Here is a 22,716-nt window from a genome sequence, read left to right as displayed (position 1 = left end):
AAAAGTCATGAAACATTTGGAGATTAAAAGATATAAAACATTTTATTCAAATTTTTCAATGCTATTGTTATTAACAGCTACCATTAGGCCAACAGAAATTCTACAGTGTACATTCATTTTAAAACTAAAATATTTGGCTTTCTAATGGTTCTAGGATTTGAACTTTTTGTTCACTGAGGATAGTGAACTATCTCAGTGAACTAGCTTAATATGATCAAGAATATGATGAGATGCTAGAGTTGATCCATTTCTCTTATCAGAACTTAGTGATCAGGAAGTAAAGTAAGGTCTGGTTTATTATGTATGTGCAAGGCTTAACAATGTAGCCATGTAGTAAAAGACATATCAAGTCATTCATTTTGGTTCATTATGGTCAAGATGAACCCTTACTATAACTTGTGAACTCCCTCAGGGTAGCTTGCCACAAATAAGCCGACTACCCCTATTTATACTTTCCTGACCTGAAGCTGTTCTTACCTGTACCAGTGTAAGGGACAGGTGTGCAGTGGTTTTACGTTGCTAGGCAGCTGAACTCCACCACAACTGCTCTCTTATTCCCTCTCTTCAAAAAAGGAGGGGAAGAAGAAGAGGAAAGAAACAACTTACAGGCTTAGATAGGGATAATTTAATTAAAGGAAAAATAATTATTAAGGGGAAAATATTATTAATTAAATAATTATTTAACTAAATGGAAAAGGGAAGGGGAAAAGGAAAACAAACAAGCAACAACAACAAAAGCCAAGCAAATGCTGTGTGGAAGTACAGAGGAAAGAAATTACTTTCTACTTCCCACTAATGAGTGATGCTTGACTATGTCCTTGAAGAAGGGCCTCAATACATGTAGCCATTGTTCAGGAGGACAGATGTATTCACAAGAGCCCACCCCTCCCCTCTCCTTCCTTTTTGCAATTTTATTGTTGAGTGTGGCATCGTATGGTATGGAATATCCCTTTGGTTGGTTTAGGTCAGCTGCTCTGGTGATGTTCCTTCCTCACCTCTTGCCTACCCCCAGCATCCTGGCTCTGTGGGGTTTTGAAGATGTCCTGATGTTGTGCCAGTATTACTCAGCAGTAGACACAACACTGGTGTGATACCATTGCTGTTCTAGCTACGAGTGCAGAGTGCTGCTGCAGGAAAAATTAACTCCATACCAGGCAGGTCCAGTACAACCTCCAACCCTTATTCCATTACATTTGTTTCACTCTCAGGTCCCACATACTTTAGCATATAAGTATTCTCATCACCATTTTTCCACGATCTTTAACAGATTGATAGGTAGGTATTTCTTTTCACTCTACAGTCCTTTCTCAAAAAAATGTTCATAAGAACTGTTGATGTTTTCAACTTTATCTGCCAAAGTGGTCACTCAGGACAGGTGGAGTTGAATTTTTGGATGCCAGCACCAGCTTAGCTCGAGTCATTGCTTCACTTGCCAGGTTCCTTGCAAAGTTGATCTGTCATTGATCCTGCAGTGTCTTCCTACAACACATAATTTAGATTACAGATTAGTTTTTTCCCAAGGTTAAATCTCCTTGAGGCATGCACCTAATATCTCCATTCTTTTGCACGACCCACGAGGTATACCTGGGTCCTTGATTGAAGACAATTCCATGAGTGGGTTTGTTTGTCTTTTCCTGAGGCAGGAGCAACCCACATCACCTTCCCCATCCAGTTCTCTACAAGCACTACAGGGACGTTAGCTCCTCCGACAGTGTATAGGGTTTTTGTTTCAGCAGGACTAGGGTGGTTGTCGAACCCTTTGTTGTTAACAAGCCAAGTGGCTTCTTGTAGATTTATTTCCCATTGTTTCCATGTCCCAGCTCCCAATGCTTGTAATATAGTCTTTAACAGTCCATTGTACCTCTCAACCTTCCCAGAGGCTTGTGGGTGATAAGGGATGTGATACACCTACTCAATGCCATACCTCTTGGCCAAGGAAGTGACAAGGTTGTTTTGAAAGTGACTCCCATTGTTGGACTCAATTCTCTCTGGTGTACCATGTTGCCACAGCACTTGCCTTTCCAGACCCAAGATAGTGTTTTGGGCAGTAGCATGATTTGCGAGGTATGTTTCCAGCCACCCAGTAGTTGCTTTTACCACGGTGAATATGTATTGTTTGCCTTGGCGGGTTTGTAGGGGTGGTCTGATATAGTCAATTTGCCAAGCTTCACCATATTGAAACCCTACCCATCTCCCCCTGTTTCAGGGAGATTTTACCCTCATGGCTCACTTGATTGCAACACAGGTTTCACACTCATGGATGACCTGTGTGATAGCCTCAGTGCTCAGATCCAATGCTGTTCTTGCTACAGATGCAGAGCACAGCACTGTATGGGTTGTTGCAGTGAAAGTTAACTCCATCCCAGACAGACCTGGTACAAGGTGATGCCACAAAAAATTACCATAAGCTACCATAAAGCAGCAGGAGGAAAGATAGCTGTGAGGCCTTGGAAGCTGAGAAAGAAGAGTTAGAAGAGTAGAGGGTAGGGAATCTTTCTGTGTCCCACTTGGCCCATTAAGGTGACTTGGTGTTTTTTTCTCAGAGTTTTCTGCACAAATTTTATTTTTAATTCACTAGAAATATGAAGCAGAAAAGTTTTCATCACCCCAAAAATAATAGTAATAGTAATAACAACAACAACAAAACAACAACAATGGATTTTTGAAATAATTACAATTATATAAATGTCATGAAACTTTCCATTTCGTTGTAAGATATTGTGTTAGGAAAGAAAGCCATCCTTGCTTATATCATAAATTAATTTTGCCAACATAACTGATTATTTTCACCTTCAGCTGAATACTCACAGTCATTCTATACTGAAACCTGCATATCTGCACACAGCAGAAAGTGAAAGTATTCTGTTTTGTTTCCCCTTCCCCACTATACTGTCATGTTCAATATAGTATGTAACAGGATGGTTACTCCACTATCTAGCCTTGTGACCTTTGCAACATTCCGTTGACTTTTTGTGAGAGGCAGATGTCAGTATCATTGGTTAAATATGGTATATGATTTTTTCTTGGAAGAAAGCCAAGAGGTATAAACTCTTCTACAGAGAGAATATATCTATTACTTAAGAACTCATCATTTCACTCCTGTCAAAGGCAGCAGCATATGTCAATAACAGCTTACCTTAGGTACTGAAGACTATTTTTGGATCTATTAGAAGGTAAAAAATAAAATCTAACTCTAAGCTGCGCAATCTTTTAAAAAAAATGAATACTTTTAATATAACAACAACAACAAAAGTGTTGTGGGACTCATGTTTTGTTTTTTTTTTTTTTTTTTTTTTTTTCAAATAAAACACTACCATCATGTTTCTGGAAAGCATTTAATTTTGTAAAACATACTTAATTGTGAGTACTGGAGTATACTTACCATGAATCATACGCCTAAATAAGGGCCTTCATTAAATTTATTTAAAATATAATTAAGGAAAAGATAAAATGTCACATTTTTGTTATTGTTTTGCTACTTGAATATAATATAGATTTTAGCATTTTCAGTAGCATAAACTGAATTACCAGTGTCCGTATCACATTGGCAGCATGATTTTACACAGTGTAAGTGTGAAATGGTAGAAAGTTGCCGTAAAAAAACTATTTCACTGCCACATGAAAGGTGTGGAATTACCAATTATAATACACTGAAATCTGATTCCCTGAGTTTTCAGGTATCACCTCTTTTTCTTCATGAGGAAAACAGCTTTTAATTAAAACAGTTAAACTCAGTAGGTTTTAATGACTAGTTAATAAAGTGTGTAATAAAGTTATTTCTTATATGCGTCTAAATCAGAAATCCTACATGTGGAACCACTTTCTTCCTGCTAAAGTTAAAAACCTAGAGTTTAATGGAGCTTGTCAAAATAAAATTCAACACTGAACATCTTACCAAGTTTACAAATCACACAGCTATGTTGGGTGACAGGGAGAATGGTTTTCTGCATGTGCAGTATTAGAGTTTATGCTGTGGGGATCCTAGTTATTAGTAAGATTTTTTTTTTAATTTTGTTTTTAGTGTGAACTATTCTGACTTCAGAAATGCTCTGTCATGCTATTTAGTGGCTAAATCAAACTGTGACTGTTCTATTAATAATAATAATAATAAAAAAAAAAAAAACAAATAAAAGTTGTCATTCTATCTTTTTACCCTCTTGTTCATAGTCTTCCTTCCTTCCTTCCTTCCTTCCTTCCTTCCTTCCTTCCTTCCTTCCTTCCTTCCTTCCTTCCTTCCTTCCCTCCTTTCTAAGAGATTTTCTGAAACCTAATTCAAAAAGAGGTAATGATTAGTGTTTTTCAGTATGTGTGATTAAACACCGTTTTAGACAAGAAAATCAGTGTATTATTTGTAGATAGCAAAGACAATCCATCACCATAATGATTCAATAGCCTTCAGTGTTTTAAATTCAACTACTTTACCATTTGTGAATAGCTGTTTTGCATAAAGTGCCGTCACTTCTTTTAACCATTCCAAGTGACCATTTGTCTTCCAAGTGTCCTGTCATATACACTGAAAACACTTCTTTTTATGCATTATTATAGAAAAATTATTATATATGGATATAAACGGAACTTCAGATAAATAACTTTAATACTGTAGCAGAAAGTGAAAAAAGATCTGAAACTGAAAGGTGAAGATTTGAAACAATCATGGAAACATACCAACGTGAAGGAAAAAAAGTACAGTAACTGAAGGAATCTGTATCAAACTGCAGGTTGGCTATCCATCTTTTACCAGCAGGGCAACAACCAAAATAATATTTAAGCTTATATATATCTATACACATATGTATACACATATATATACGCATACGCATACGCATACGCATACGCATACGCATACACATATACATATACATATACATATACATATACATATACATGGGGGTATTTTCTTTTTTTTTTTTTTCACATTAGATGAGAGAGAGGAAAGAAAAAATATACCAGCCTTGTCAATAAATGTGGATAACATGGGAGCTTGATGTGAACTTTTTTATTGACTCAGCTGATTACAATTTGATGTAATTCTGTTTTAGAAATGGAGTTTGAGTGTTTGCTAGAAGCTATTCAGGCTTCTTAGTAATAAAGCTCCAACTCACCTATTTTTATGCTAAAATATGAGAATAATAGAGAAAAAAAAAAAAACAAAAACAAAAACAAATATACAAAAGACCACTACCACTAGCATATAATTAATACCTTTATAATCTTAAAGTTGTTCATAAAGGTCGTGGTAAGAGATAATGTTTGTTTCCAAAGTAGATAGAGCCTACATCCACTTGTAGTTCATGGACACACATCCATATGTCTCATGCAATTGAACAGAACCATGCTGTTAAGAAATTGCATGTAGATACGTTTCATTCACATTGATTAAGTTGTACCTGATTGCATCTTATGGTATGGACCTCATCATAAAGAACTAGTCTGGGTAATACTATTCCAGACCTTTCAGAGTCCCATTCTGCCCCTGGCCCGCACCCCCCCCAAAAACAAACAAACAAACAAACAACAAAAAAAAAACACATATAAATATTAATGCAATTATATTTTATTTTATAAAATATTTCATATGGAAACACATGTACATGTGCTATCAGCAGTATTTGAAGGACAGTAATTCCATCTCTATAAGACTAAGTGAACAACACATATACCTGTGAGCAGATCAAAAAATGATTGAATAATTGAATATAATTGATTGAATATACTTCAAATTATTTGTCATATATCGTTCTGCCATATACTGCTACTTGATTTCCGGAGAAGGGGGAAATGCATTGGGGTTATATTGAAGAAAACTGTCAAAATTAGCCAGATAAATTATTTTAATGAATAATTAATTCAGTTCTGCTAGAAACACATAGCAGATCATTTAAAAGAGGTATGTGTATTCATGTGCTTGTGTCTATTCGTTTATATTTATGTCTATTTATGTTTATAATTTTCAGAAGCTTTTGTAATGTTTCATGGAACATTGAAGAGAATGAAATAATGAAAGAACTTGTCTCTTGAATGGATCAGTTACTCAATGTTGTAAATATAGTTAAAAGAGCAAATATTACATTAGTTTTGCCTGTAAATCTCTCCAGATGGTAAGAAGTAGAAAAGAAAAATGTAAACAGAAAGACAAGTACTGAAATATTCAATCCTGAAATGTACAGTTCTGAGCACTAGGTCATCTGGAGATGTGTTTTTTGCAGTGAAAGTTGTGGAAAATATTTATAGTGTAATATCTGACTTTTACTGAATATAAACTTAACTCTTTTAATAATAATTTATCTCTTTTAAATCAGTAACAATAAAAATTACAACATTGTCATCAAAGACATAAGAAACGTATTTTTTTCCATGAAAAGTTCTTTACTAGCATTGAAATATATTGATAACTGCACATACATGGTAGTTTTACATTTTCCATTACCTTTAGTATTCTCTAGGCACTGAATCTGGCCTATCACAACCTAAGTGCAAATTACATATGTGCATTTCAGAACACTTCATATCCAAACTTGCAGCTGAGTGTGATTTTTTGTTGCTTGGTAGTAAATCTTTGGAAAATAAGGTTTATAATTAAAGTGCTGATGCATGTATAACTGTAGAAGCATAAGCAGTATGGCTATAAATATTGCAGCAACTGCAGTGGCAGACGTTGTCAAGTGTTTTGTATAGGGCAGCTAAGCTGTGGCAGCTGATGTGGTGGGAGAAATTATATTGAGGTCTGCAGATCAATTCCTTTTTTACTTTATTGTTAAATCTTTCTCTTCTTCAGCAAGAATGGACATTAGCTTTGTGTCCCCTGTGGGGGCATTGCTTAAAATTACAGTGCTCTACATTTACCTTAAAAGAGGCTATAGCGAGGTGGGGATCAGTCTTTTCTCCCAAGCACTAAAGGATAAAACAAGAGGACATGGCCTTAAGTTGCACCAGGGGAGGTTTAGGTTGGATATTAGGACAAATTTATTCGCTGAAAGAGTTATGAAGTATTGGAAAAGGCTGCCCAGGGAAGTTGAGTCACCCATCCTTAGAGATCTTGAAAAAATGTGTAGATGTAGTGCTTAGTGATGTGATTTAATAGTGGACTTGGCAGTCCTAGGTTAAAGGTTGGACTAGATGACCTGAGAGGTCTTTTCCAACTTAAATGATTCTGTGATTCTATGAAATGGTCAATCTCATTTTAAGTAATACACACATCTAACTTTTCAGTAAAAGAAGAAATTGTACTTGACAGACCCTGTCCTTGACATTTAAAATTACATTATTACTGATTATACTTGATGGCATACAGGACTTCAGAAGGGGACTGAGTTCACTGGAATATTCAAAAAATTCACTGTAGGTGGTAAGAAATAATGGAGGATTTATCCAAAGTTAGTGTTGTCTGGGGTTAATCTGGGAGAACTAGACCACTGTGTATACTTTAAATATTTAAAGTTCTCAGGAAGAAACAAAAAGAACAACTTAATAAATTAAAAACTATGTTTGCAAGCAGATAGATATCAATATGAATGAGTTTAGTGCAATGTACAATCCTGAAAGCAATTCTAGTTGGTACAGAAAATGTTATTTTGGTAAAGGAATATTTTTTGACAGAAGTTTAAAATGATACTAAATAACATACTTAAAGGGGACATAAAAAAGGTGGAGAGTGACTCTTTGGTCAATCAGATAATGACAGGACAAGGGGGAATGGTTTTAAATTAAATGAGGGGAGATTTAGATTAGAGGTTAGGAGGAAATTCTTCACTCAAAGGGTGATGGGGCACTAGAACAGGTTGCCAAGAGAAATTGTGGATGCCCCATCCCTGGAGGTGTTCAAGGCCAGCTTAGATAAAGCCCTGGGCAACTTGATCTAGTGGGTGGCATCCCTGCTTATAAGGCAAGGGGGTTGGAACTAGATGATCCTTGAGATCCCTTCCAACCTGAGCCATTTTATGATTTTATGATTCTACTCTTATTGTCCCCATATTCTTTATTATATACAGTATTTCTTTTTCCTTTACAGATTTTATTGATATTACCAGAAACTGCAGAGCTATTAGCACACACTCTAATGTCAAGCTAGGCTCTTTGACATCACTTAGTATGCTGCATATGCTGTACAAGAAGACATACCAGTATTATATTTCTTTAATAACAATAATTTTTTTTTTCTTCCTTACTCATCAAATCATTCATGTGTGCTGGCATCTTTTTTTGACAGAAAACCAATCACCTTCTCTGTTTCCAGACAAAGTTTATTAGCTGTTCAGTGATGTAGTAGTGATCCATAAGAGTGATCCAGTACTTCCTCTTAGAAGATGCAGCACTAAATGCACTTTAGGACCAAATCTGCCCTGCTTTTCGTTCCTTTCTTCCTACTTGCCATCTTCATTTATATCTTACAGAGTGGTACATAGGGCCTGGTTGACTGTGTCTGCAGTAGAAAACTATAGGTCAATAGAAAACAAGGTCAATATTCAATCTTAAGTACTGAATTTCATCTGTAGTGTTTAACTGTTAAAACATATCTTGGCCTTGTTTTGATCAGCTACCAGTGCCTGGGTATAATTTAAGACATGGCAATGTCTTGAGGGTGATCTTTAATTTACATTAAGTAAAAAAAAATTCTGTCTTATGGGGAAAAAAATTTAGTTATCAAGTTTTGCTATGTCACTGGCCTTCAGCTGGAGGAGTATACCCTGCCTATCTTACTTAAAGAATATACAATTGGCTCTATTGAAAAACAAACAAACAAAAAATCATCTGGATTCAGCCACAGGTACTAAAGTCAGTTAAATATCTGTTTTTAGGGCAGTTCATGACATTAATTTCATAATTCATGAAACATATATATATTATCCCATATAACATCCCATATCCCATATAGATTATCTACATGGAAAGATGCAAGAAACTTAAATGTAGTTTGACATGCTCCTATAAAAAGATTCAGATTCCCTTACAAAAAATATTCTAAGTAATTTGATATCTGTGTTATTTGATTGACACTATTAAAATTGTAATAAAATTAAATCTGCATTGGTCCAAAGGAAATTCAGTGGTGTTGATCTCTGTGTTGGCAGAAAACACATTTGAACTGAAGATACTATTCTGTCCACTGATTGCATGTACATAACATGAATTACCTCAGTGCAGTGATTAATCTCTTACCAGGTGCAGAAATTGATATTTAAGTATTAGGCACCCAGATAATTATGTATTGAGAAGAAAGAGATGTTGGTGAGAAGAACAGGATTTTTCAAGACAGTGAATGTGATTGTTGTAAAAAAAAATATGTCAGATAAATTACAGCATTTGGACTTTAACACAAAAGAGTTTTAAATGTAGCATGGACTGTTCTTGTGGTTTCAAGTAATGGTTGCTATGGGTGACCCAGAAATGAAACCAATCATGGCATTGTAATTTAAAACTAAAACAGCTGGCAAAATATTTCCTCTCAAGCCTGTTGTCTCAGAAGTAAATGAAAAGGTCGGGAGACTTTCCATTTACTTCTGAGACAACATGGACTGCCTGAACCAGGGAACATATTAATGTTTTCACCACAGTTTTCTATTACATGTCAGGAACTCCATTCCAGGATATCACACTTGAGGTGATGAAAAAAGACAGATGATAGAATGAAATGGCTGGACCTAACAGAAAATAATCAACCATCTTTATATTTCTACTTTACATGATATCGTGAGTCTTGATTGCATTCTATAGGTGGTGGTATTTCACCTAGAAATAACAGCTGCTGCAAAGTACATGGCTGTTCACACAGTTAAAGTTCAAAATGCTAAGAATTTGCATGTGACAGTATAAGCTTGTCATAGTAAAGTGTCATTTTTCCTATCAAAATAAGCAATGATAACCTAGGCCAGACACATACATTTGTGACTAAGATTTACCAATAGCTACAGAGCATGGGAAGGTAAGTTGGTCTTTAAAAGTGTTGTCATTTTAGGAGAAATTCTTGTGACAAGCAACATGCTCACAGCATCGGTATCTTGAATAAGGAAACATTCAACAAACAGTGGTGACTGGCATGGTCATTTGCAATACAGGCCACATTTTTGGAGGAGCTGAGAGGGAATACTGCATTCGCATCACATGCCTGAATTAAATGTATACAAACCTTAATGTTACTTTTTCCCAATAATTAAATTACAAACATCCTTTGTAGATTTTGCTTAATGATTCATACATCATTATTGTATTTTAATTAATTAATGAATTACCACTTTTCCTGGCAGTTAGCTTGCAACACCAAGTACAGCAAGCGCCAAAGAAAACAACTTGAAAAGCCCCCCTAGTTTTAAGATCAAGAATCCTGGTACAGTGAGTTGGAAAGAAAAACCTCAAGCTACACTGGAAAACATTATCATAAACAGAAGTCAGTGAATACATGTTTTTCTAAAAGAGGCTCCCAGTTGCCCTTCCTTGCTGAAGTAGTGTTGCTCCCAGAGTGCTTCCAATAATAAGGACAATTGTGGTAAAACAGAACAAAGAATGAAGTCCACAGTGAGCACACAGAATTTCAATCAACACTAACCAGCCCACCCTTTTTTTCCTTTTTCTTTTTTTTTTTTTTTTTTTTTTATTCAAAGAAAGAAAAGTCACTAGAATGCACAGGTTCCCTCACAATGCATCTTCATTAAGACTTTGATTTTGCCAACTCCCTGACAAAAGTAACTTGAGGTGTTAAGGGATTTTGAAAACATGCAAAGAGACACATAAAACATTCTAAACTAAGCAAACTGAAGTTTTAATATAGGGAAGAACCTGAAATCTTTGCAACTGTGGAACTTGGCAATCAAGCAGCAGGGACACACTTTACCAGTAATTATTTTAACATTAGCCACAATCAGTGAGAAAAAAGCAGAAAATGCTTTTCTTCACAGCCATGACTTCCAAGATGTACTGCTGTGTGCTCTTTCTTCCAAGCTTTAATAAGAAATATGATGATAAATGACATCCTTTGCTAATGTTTTTAAGGTAGCCAAGATTAGAAGATAGTTTTTTGGTAATAGTTTTGTAGCGTGCTATATTAGATGTGAGAAATCAGACTGTGTGGAACAACAGAAAAAGGAGAAAAGACTAAAACGTAAAGGAACCACTGTTTCTGGGAGATGATTTCTAAGTCACAAATACCATTTTTTTCTTACTTTTGATTCTTTATAGACCGACAGCTATAAAACAGGTGCCAAAGGTCATTCCCTGATTCTCTTATTTCTTTTCTTCTTAAACAAACTCTTATTTCTTCTCTTCTTAAACAAAATTATAAGTGCCCAATATTGTAAATAAAGTATTTAGTGCTCTACTTCTCATTCGTTTATAGATGCTGCATATATTAGCTGTATTCTTAATTAAAACTTTGTGAAACAACTACACATGATAGCAAAATATGTAAAGTTCACTGCTTTTAGATGCCCACATGATGCATTTAACTAATTTCGTAAGAGATTATTTTAGCTATAGACAATTATTTTCAAAAACAGCAGGATTTCCTGGGAAGCTATGCTGATCTTCCAGACAGGATAGGATTTAACTTACCACAGTACTAGTAGAGATGACATCTTTCTGTGGTATTTTTCTGTTTTGAGCAGTTGGTGTGGAGGAAATGGAAATAACAAGAAAATCATATACCTACATCTGTAGGCAGCTCACATACCTTTGGTTTTGTTTTACATGGAATTCAGTGTATTTCCACAGTTAAGACTTGATTTCTCAAGAGCTTATCCAGTCATGTTACTTGTTTTCTGTGCAGTGTTATGGTTTTCTACTTAAGGCTTCATAAAGTTTCAGAAGCAATAAATGAGGTTCCAAGCAATATATTCACCAGAATTTTGGTTTCTATATAAATATTAACAGCAACAATTGACAGTAAAACTGAAAACTAGAGATCACATAATGTAGATTAAAGATCTTTAAAGATCTTTCTTCATAATTTTTGTCTTTTTTTTTTTTTAATTATTATGATTTAATTAAAACCAATATATATATGGACATGTTCTAAAATAATGATTGACACTTCTCTTATCATTTTGGCATTGTAAATATGAGTTGCACCATGCTGACCTGAGCTTATTTTGTAAAAGGTTGAAACTATACTGTGGGAACTTTTTCTGAGAGAAAGGTGCCTGTTTTAATATTGTTATGAACCTTAAAACACCTTAAAAAGCACGTATGCTACCACAAAGGAGCTGACATTTCACTAATACAGATTTTCACTGAGATGAATAATATGAGTCAAGCAACATAAAGCAGTTTCAAATAGCTCAGAAAGTGAATCAGAAATTCAAACCATGCTGAATAGCACCCTTCTGGGTTAGCTTCATTTCTAAGCTAAAAGTTCATCTCTGCTTTAAAACACAGAATTGAGCCTAATGCTCTGATAAAAAAAAAAAAAAAAAAAAGAAAGAAAGAAAAAAAAGCCATTTCTGTGGGTCTGATTGTTCTAATTACAATGACAGGCTGGATTAGAGATTTTTTCTTAAAGAACTGGAAAACTGTGATATCTCCCATGGTTTGAAAAAAATATATAAAAAAAATCCACAAACAAAGAGAAAAACCCACCAAATGACCAACAAAAAACAAACAACAAAAAACAAACCAAAAAAAAACAACACCACCCCAACAAAAATTCAATTCCAAAACCAAAATCAATTAAATCCAATGCCATGCTGTTTATAACCAATCTTTGCAACTACAATGAGATAGTTTGTAGATGAGAAGTTGTGACCTTCCCTTCCCTTCCCTTCCCTTCCCTTCCCTTCCCTTCCCTTCCCTTCCCTTCCCTTCCCTTCCCTTCCCTTCCCTTCCCTTCCCTTCCCTTCCCTTCCCTTCCCTTCCCTTCCCTTCCCTTCCCTTCCCTTCCCTTCCCTTCCCTTCCCTTCCCTTCCCTTCCCTTCCCTTCCCTTCCCTTCCCTTCCCTTCCCTTCCCTTCCCTTCCCTTCCCTTCCCTTCCCTTCCCTTCCCTTCCCTTCCCTTCCCTTCCCTTCCCTTCCCTTCCCTTCCCTTCCCTTCCCTTCCCTTCCCTTCCCTTCCCTTCCCCTTCCCCTTCCCCTTCCCCTTCCCCTTCCCCTTCCCCTTCCCCTTCCCCTTCCCCTTCCCCTTCCCCTTCCCCTTCCCTTCCCCTTCCCCTTCCTCTTTTTTCTTAATATCATCAGTTCCTAAACTAAACCAGAGATCCAGAATTCCTTTTCCATTTTTTCTGTAAACTCTGTTTTCGGTGTCATCAGGGGCCCAGCACTGATAAATGCAGTTTGTGCTAAACATATCCATCTCAATGAACTTCTTTTAACAGGAACTATGCTTCTGAATGACGCCTCCATCTTTTTCAGGCTTATTTTTTAAAACTCATTCTAATGCTGTCCTATTGGGTCTCAGTGGTGTAAAAATTTAGAAAATGTATTTGTAACATCAGAAATCCTGACATCACAGTTTAGGAATACTTAATCTAACTTAAAGTTCTCATGATATTTCTGTTGATTTACTGGACTTTATCAGTCAAAAAGAGAGGAACCCATTATTGTCCATGGTGATTGCATGGTCTTGATAATGAATAAAATCTTGATAATTTATAAAATGTTGGTAAATAGGACTTTGATATGGGAAGTTGAATGAATCAAGAAGTTTCCCTTCTAGGCTAGTCATCCTGAGCAGAGGTTATTTCCCTAAGGATTACTAACGTGATTTCACATAACCTTTGTATTGGTTATAGAGAGTGGGTCAATATATATCATACATATGATATTACACATCAAATATATATCACATTTGGTAAATGGCATTATTATGCCTGAGATTTCTTTCAAGGCAAAGAAATGTGAGAACTAATTTGAGGAATATGAAGGCAATTAGGACAAGTGAGTTTTATCATTCACTATCACATAAATTGTCTCACCCATTGAGTCCAGACTTTGCAACAACTATGTGTCAGAAAAAATAAATAAATTTACTTTTAAAGGCCCCCTTCCCCCTCTCCCCCCAAACAAAGCAAGCAAACAAAAGGGCTGAAAAGAGAAAGGAGGAGGTGTGTTATTTAGGTTTGCTTAGCATGAGGTTAGACCTTGTATGCCACCCCACTATTGTGCCTGTATTTTAAGGTTCACTTTACTTTCCATATCACTTTTGTTTCACCACTGTGAAGTTCTCTTTTGCTCTTTAAAGGGAGAGATAGGTCAGTTAATCTGCTTTGCACTGTACTGCAGGAAAGGCTGTATGTTCTCTTTTCCACATATCTTGATACTACGTTACCGCCAGTCTGACCAATTCTGAGGGGAAACCCTACTGTTCAGGAAATCAGCCCCCTGAATGCAAGCTGGAGTCAAATATTAACAGTGAATTAAAATTGCAGGTAAAAATGGTAACTGTGGCATATTCCTGTCACTGGGCTTGACAGGAAATTTATTTTGCTGTAGCTGAAAAGTAATTAACCTCCACTGTGAGAAATTCTATTACTAGTAGCTATTCTGCCATGCAAAGTACGCTACATGGAAATGTTACAGGCCATCAAGCAGAAAAGGCAGATTTGTCTGCATTTGAAACTATTCCCCCCCCCCCCCCCATTTGCTCTCTCCATTCACTCTATCTTCACTGAAGCTAGAAATTGAGATGCACATGGGGTAGAAAGAAAATTGTATGAGACATAAGGATTTTCATAAGGTATTTACAAGAGTTAATTTATGTGAGATCGAGTGTGTATGTGTGTGTGTGATAACACAAGTGTGTTCTTTTTAACAAACCCAAGTTCTTTATTGGGAGAAATTTAGCAATTATCTATGGCTTTCATATCAGAACAACTTTGGTGTAGACACGTATAGGACAATGTCAACATATCATCTGACAGACTTTCTCTCTTGCTTCTGCTGGTGAAAAGTAAAATCATCCTCTTTTGATAAATGACAAAAAAAAAAAAAAAAGTTCTGATACTTGGAAATGGACTGTATGCTAAGGGGAGAAATTAATCTTTTTCCAGTATGTTGGATGATTGTGCTTTGCAAAATATGACTGCAAGGTACAAGAAACCATCCAGCTTCTCTGTGAACTGTTTCCTGGCATAGGAAACCAGCGTTTTTGGAGAGAGGAAAACTGTTATCAAGCTCTTCCCTCTGAGATCAGTGGCTGTCAAAAGTAATTACGTATGAGAGAGAATCCACCTGCCTATGTGTGTGATAAAAATAAAGTTGAGATGAAAACCAGTGTTGCTTTTTTTTTGCTTCAGAAGGAGAATTGTCTGTTTTTGTCTTCTTGCTATGGTTATACCATGAATTGGTTGTGGTGGGTTACTGCAATTGGGAAGCCAAAAAAGCAAATCTACTGAAAATTACAGGGGAAGATGATTTTAAATATTACACACTAATGGTTTTGTCCAATTGCTTTGCAGGCAGGTTTGTGAATGACAGCTGTGCATTAACAGCATGCTGTCCTCCTCCCTCTCAGGAAGAGATGGTGGCTAACACACAGTAGCTATAGAATGACTTCAGCTTAATAATGGACTGTGGGGAAAAAATATATCTTTAGATCTACATTTAAAAATGGCAGTGCACTTTGGAATTCCAGATTACTGTTATTTATGAAGGAATGTTTAATACCTTTTTAGTAGGGGTTTCTGAATCATGCTCCATTTAAAAGAGATTTCACTTCTCTATTTGGAAAAAAAAAATATTTCTGGGAACAAATAATTGAAGTTTACAATGTACCACCAAGGAACCTATTCAAAGGTCTTTTATTCTCCTTTAACAAACTCTCTGTGATCAAAAATCAGAAAATGTATGTGCTAAAAATGAGTAATGGACCATAATTGGCCTTTCTAATATTTTCTATATTAACAATGACTCCCAAACCACCTCCAATCAAAACCTGAAGTCAACAGTTTACCTTAGAGTTTTATAAGCAAAACAAAGCAAGAAGAAGTTGAGGGAATTGGCCTAAGACAACAAATTACAAAAACATGAACACTGGCATTTAATGTGATACAGTTTTGAAAGCTACAGAAACGACTGCAACAAGAAGACTATTACCGTGGGAAAATGCATTCCACAATGTACTTCTGTATATGTACAAATATAAATATAATGTAAGTATATATTTTCATGAATTCATTTTGTGTAAGGAAAATGACTTAAATCTTTAAAATTAAATAGTGGAGCTCTTATCTAAATTGTTTTCATATTCAGCCGTTGTGCTTATTCAAACTTATTGGTCAAAATTGCACTTTTGGTAGGCTATTGGTAACAGAAATCTATTCAGAATGGATCATTATTCAAACAAATGTCATTAGATATTTTGAATGAGAAGCTTCTTCATTCAGGTAAAACTAGTCTGTATAATCTCCCACAACATTTTACATAGGTGGCAGTTCTTTGGTGACATGTTGGAAACCCTGAATATTGTCAAAGTGTGTATCTTGCAATTCTTCTCTCTTACTTTGGTCACAAACTCAGTGAGCTTGGGCTTTGGGTAAGACATGTATAGAGGGCTCAAGGACCTCTGCTGAGATTGTGACCCTTTCATGCATTGGGATATTAGATTTTACTCATTAGTAGCAATAAACCAGGACAAAAGCAGGTCCATTACTCATTTCATTCTTGTAATCTAAAATTCAGTCATGACTCCTTGGCTCACTTCTTTGATACCTAAATTTTCCTAGTGGTTTGTCATCCAAGCCCCATAAAGGCCATGCCTAACTCCCATGAACAGACCCAATTAAGTACATGCAATCTAGCACAACTAGGACACAGAGACTTTTAACAGCACCAGAATCTCATTCACAAGCAAATTGCCATAAGTTGCTATACTCTGTGGCAAAAGGATAGATATTCTTTCTCTATTCCAGTAGTCAGTCATTTCATGATTTATTATTGTTTAATCACAATGGCAGGAGCAGTGTCAAAGTGGTAATTGCTGAGACCTCACCCATGCTGATTTGCTTGCTTTTTACATCTGTTGCTTTTCGAAGCTACAAGACATCCATGATAATACCGTTTATTTCACTTCCAGAAAGTTCTATTCTGTTTTGGCTAAATGTCTTCTTTCTGGGTGCTGTTCCAAAATTTAACAGGTATAAATCCAGATTACAGTCTATAATGGTCCTGTAGTTCCTTGCTTTGACATCTTCTTCAGCCTTTCAGACAGAAGGAAAAGGAACTAGCTCTGTTATGCATGAACTACATTTCATTGTTAAAAGGTTAAAGGGTCAAACTCTTGCCAACTAACTATAGTTCATTGTCAAATGTTACTGTAGAACTTTTGGAAAAAAAAAAAAAGACTGAAATAAATGGATTAGGTAAGTGGACTCATTCATTTAAAGTATCTCATAAAATAAGGATAATTATTTAGAGCATTTTTTTCCCCAGCTACTCAAATCTTTGCATTCTTACCCTTGTAAACAAGATGTTTGTAGTAATTTATGTTATTCCATAACAACTCGCTGTTAGATTTTGACCAAAATATGCTTCTTCCTGTGTTTGAGTCTTAATTAGGGTTAATTAATTTAGCACCATGAACTCTGGAATATTGCCAGAAGGTCTTGCATTTCAAAGATACTGCTCCCCACTTCTTTCAAAACTTTCACAATTTTATGTGACACCATCTGAAATATATTAAGCTGGAAACCATTTTTATTTACCAACACCTTGCTTTCACTTGTAAAGATCTTCTTTATTCTTGTTAGGAAGCAGTAATATCTCTTCTCAGTTTTCATTGTTTTAGGTTAAATGTATGTATGTTTGTGTAGTGGTATGTATTTGTGTAGATATTGTGAACAGACCAGAACAAAATATCTTGAGTTGGAAGGGACCCACAAGGATCATTGATTCCAACTCCTAATGTTAGCATGTATTAATATATATTTGCATGTTGGAGATATGGAAAACAATTTGTAGTCCTGAAAGAACAAGGAAAAGATTAATTTTTAGCAAGGTAAGCAGCATCAAACAAAATTTTACAAAAATCATTTTCTTGATATAAAGAAAAAAATAGGTGAAATCTATTTAATGAAACTAAAGTGTTCTAAGAAAACATTATCATTCAGAAATTTGAAATGCATCTGCATATTAGCACCAAAAACTGAAAAAAAAGGGGGAAAATCCCCATCTATTACCACTAAGCTATTTCCAAGTACATTTATTGTCTTCCAAAAATACAGAGAAAAAAGTTACCTGAGATTTCTGTGCATATAGAATTCATTACCAGATGTCTGAATGAGAAGGTTGGTAGTGGTCTTTCTTGTAGTTTTATGAAGTAATTAGATGTTTTAGACATAATAGAAATTCTATAGATAGAGAGCTAGGGTAGAAAAAAAAATAAAGAAAAGTTTGTGTATACAACAAAAAAAATGGTACAAGCAAGTGCTCAATAAATACTATAGGTATTACATCCTAAAATGGGAGGAATGGTGAATATAATTTAAAAATTGGTTTAAATGAAATATCTGTTCCACCAAATATAAATGATTACTAAAGAAATATTTTACCAGAATATCAGGTAATGTAAATGTTTTAGATGTATTTGTAAGATTGACTATACTTCTAATATTTTACTTTAAAAATAAATCACTTTTATGTTGAATCACCCTCTTCCTTCGGAAAAAGGAATAAGAAGGAATATGAAGTCTTGCTTCATCTTCCCTGCAAAAATTGTGAGTTTAGGTAACTTTCTAGAAAATTATCATCAAGTTCTAAGACATTTCCAACATTTTGTTGACAGATTTTTAGTCCACGGATGGAGTAAGATGAAAGACTCTGTTCTTAGATGGCCACAGGAGGATTACCTAATTTGGGGAAGATTGCAGAATCACAGAATGGCCGAGGTTGGAAGGAACCTCTGATCATGTAGTCCTGCTGAGCAGGATCGCTTAGAGCACTTTGCGCAGGATGACATCCAGGCTGGTTTTAAATGCTTCCAGAGAAGGAGATTCCACAACCTCTCTGGGCAACCTGTGCCAGTGCTCCCTCACTCTCACAGTAAAGAAGTGCTCTACTGTTCAGCTGGAATCTCCCGTGCTTCAGTTTGTGCCCATTGCCTCTTGTCCTGTCGTTGGGCTCAACTGAAAAGAGACTGGCTCCATCCCCCTAACACACTACCCTCAAATATTTATACACACTGATGATGTTTCCCCTCAGTCTTCTCTTTTCCAGGAGAAACAGGCCCAGTTCCCTCAGCCTGTCCTCATATGACAGGTGCTCTAGTCCTCTCTTCATCGTAGTAGCCCTCCTCTGGACTTGCTCCATTGGTTCCATGTCCCTCTTGTACTGGGGAGCCCAGAACTGGACACAGTACTCTGGGTGTGGTCTTAAGCAACAGAAAGTGGTACCATAAATATATGTTACAAAAGTTTCCTACTATAAGTTTTTGAACAAAAGATTGTGCAGTGGGGTGTCCCAGACTATGTGTCCTAGAAGGAGAAACCTTCAACAGGCAGTGAGCTGCTGTGCAATAGGCTCACAGGCAACTCCTATGGACAGTGCTTCAGGGTATAGAACCTGATGTAAACACATGCTGGAATCTGAGTACAAGTTGAGAAAAACAAACCAGAAAGCAAAGAAAGCATTTTCATGCCTATACTACAGTTAATAAAAACCTTTCAAACAGAAAAAATAAACAAGATGCACCAGTGTTTGGAGTCTCCCTGCTTCTTTCTGCTCTTCACAGTATCACATTTCTCTCCTTTCATGGTGCTTTTCTGAATAAGATGGAGATGAATTTTATAAGGCCTGGATTGCAAACCCTTTCCTTATCTTCCCTCATTCTAAAAATAAAGGGAGAAAAAATAGGTAGGCTTAAATACTTGAGTTTTTGCTCTTCTGAAACTGAAAATGTTTCACAGAAAAAGCCTGACAGAAACACCTCATTTTCTTGTCCGTGTAGGTTTCTTTTTCTATGCTTTTCATTGTAGCTTATTCCAAAGGAGATAAGATAGTGATGTCTTTTTAAGCTAGTACTCAGGTAATTGTAAAAGAATGTAATCACTATCGGGAAGGAAAAGATATAGAAGGATCAGAATGGAAGTACCAACAAAACAGCATTCAGGATGTACCTTCTTGATACTAGGATCACTGTTAAAAGTGGACATCAGGCAACTGATGTGCAGAACATAAGCAGATTAATGAAGATATGTCTTAACAATGCTTTTAAGCATCACCTTCAGCAGTATGTTTATTTGTAATACTGGGTTAATGCATTTGATAATAGAAGAACACAGGTATTTCAATAAATGCACATCACCATATAAAAGAAAATGAATTTATAAGAATGCCAGAACTGATGAATACTCTGTAGAGTCTCAGCATATAAAATGGCCAAGGTTATGTCTACACTGCAAACTGCTGGACAGTATGGTAATCACTCATTTAAAGTTCCCCTATGCTGAGGCCTGCCATGTGATTATATGCTGAGAGGCTTTTGAAGTATTAATTCTATCTGTGCTCTTAGAGATAATCTGCACTTGACTGCAGTATAGAAACTGTTCTTTCATTATTTTACAACAAAAAATGTCATGCATTTAGGCTTTGATGGGAATATTTCAGCTCCTTTTATCTTTCTGTATCTTTAAATATATCATTAATTTTTATTTCTCTCTCTTATTGTAGAGTTATACTTGTCCTTCTGTTTCCACAGTTAGACATCCTAGATGGCAACTTTAGAGGGTCTTTGATGAGCTATCAGGATATCAGGAGTTAGCACTGGAGTTCCTGGTGGCTATTTAAGAATTGCAGCCCACATGAAAGGACTTAACCTCTGCTTCTTGATTGGAGTCTGGGAACTGAAGAACTTTCTTGCTCTAATAATGTCAAAGAACAGAGTTGGGTGACAGTTTGCATTGTCTACTTCAGTAATTTATAATTTCAGGGGGAAAAAAAAAAGGAAAAAAAAAAAAGAAAGGAGGAGTGACAAAAAAAGTTACTTAAATTCGTTCCTATTAAAGTAAGTGACCTACATTTCTAGTTATAATTTAGAGGTTTATGGAGTTTTAGCTCCATATTTACCTGTGTGAAGAAATATTCTGACAAGGTCTGAATACTGAAATTTGTAATTCATTTTTGATATGCTTCAGTTACTTATATCCAGTCATCAGCAGGATGTTCTAACTATCCTTTAGGAAGCAAGTTTTTCAAATGTGCCATGAGGTAGCTGACTTCATGTTTGTGGTTTGATGTGCACATCTCTGGGCAGCACCAGTTTTCTCTAGTCCAGACTAGAGAAAAGTTCCATTCTGGAACCTTGATGCCTTCCTCTTTTTAATGAGTACAATTGTTTGTGCAGCAAAGTGGTGAACCAGGAAAAGAAGATGCTCTTTAACATGTCCTAATCTTTCATGACCCCACATTGTCATGTATCCAAAATAGCACATAGTAATTCTTCAAAGATTGTCATGAGTAGTCTGGATGATACAAATACATGTAAATGGGAGGGAAACTGTAATGAGGAGTATAAATAAAGTGAACATAAATGCAAAGATGTTGGAAAATGAGTAAATCTGAACTAAAAGCATTCTAAAAGCATTATTGCAAACTTTTTTTTTTTTTTGTTGCCCCTAAGTAATTGTTAAAACACAAACACAATCATAAAATTCCCTACAATCTTGAAGTACAATTTGCAGAGATCCCTTGTTTCCATAAAGGGGACTGAAGGTAATTATCAGTGAAAAGCAGGGGAAAAATTTAATTAAGCCAAAATCTGGAGAGCAGAAGTGTGTGTTTACACAATTTGGTCCTTATATGATAGTTTCCCAAAGACAGAAGGAATTTGTTTGTATTAATAAAAATGGTCTGTTTCTGATTCCAGACATTCAGCTTTGGTGGCTTAGTTTATTCAAAATTCATGAAGTTAGAATTACACATATGTAAAGATGCTGTGGTCCTTTACATAGAATTGTTCTTGTCCATTTTTAATATTCATATCCTGACATTCTAAGTATATGATAATATTTCAATTTAAAATAAATACTCTTTAATGAGAATATGTTGAATCAGCATTCATATTAACCAAAATTTAAAAAGAACCAAAGGCACCGGAGTATACTGACAGCCAACAACCCATAGAAAGTTCAAGCTTTTATCTCAGTTTTTAAAGTTCAGCTTTTAGATACCATCCTGTAAAACATGATACTTATTGGCAGAAAAATTAACTTTTTTAACAGTTACTTTATGAAAAAAAAATGTTGCTGTACTATAGCTTGTTTTCTGGGGGGATATTACTGTACTTTGCAGTATGAAGGCAGAGATAAAGTTGTATGTTTTTAAATAAGGAATAAAGAAAACACTCTAGGTCCCTCTTGCCCCCATTTCTTCTGTCACTACCTGACATACTCAGTGTCTCAGTTGATATGCTTGCACTTAATAAACAGATAACAGCTCTTTCATCTATTTTTTTCTTCTTTTACATATATATATATATATATATACACATGTATAGCACACTGCTTTGTTCGAGAAAAGGAGCCTGAAGACAAAGGCAGTGTATAAATCACAAATATCATAATTTCTATTTATCTTAGACATTCAAATGCAGTATTGAAAGCCTGTAGCAAAAGCAAATAAATGCAAAATAAGAAAGTGATATAGCAGCTGCATATGACTGTAGTCATCCAGATCTTATGCAATGTTAAATAAACAGGGTTGCTGTATGATCTCTCTTGAAATGCATAAAAACTTCTAATTAAGGGCAGTGGTATTAACAGAAGAAAGGTATAATCTTTTAATTGGCAGGGTGCCCATTTCCAAA

Source organism: Anas acuta, chromosome 2 (assembly GCF_963932015.1).
Source record: "Anas acuta chromosome 2, bAnaAcu1.1, whole genome shotgun sequence".
Classification (NCBI taxonomy): Eukaryota; Metazoa; Chordata; class Aves; order Anseriformes; family Anatidae; genus Anas; species Anas acuta.
The sequence above is the reverse complement of the archived record's forward strand: the minus strand, read 5'-3'. Positions refer to the sequence as shown.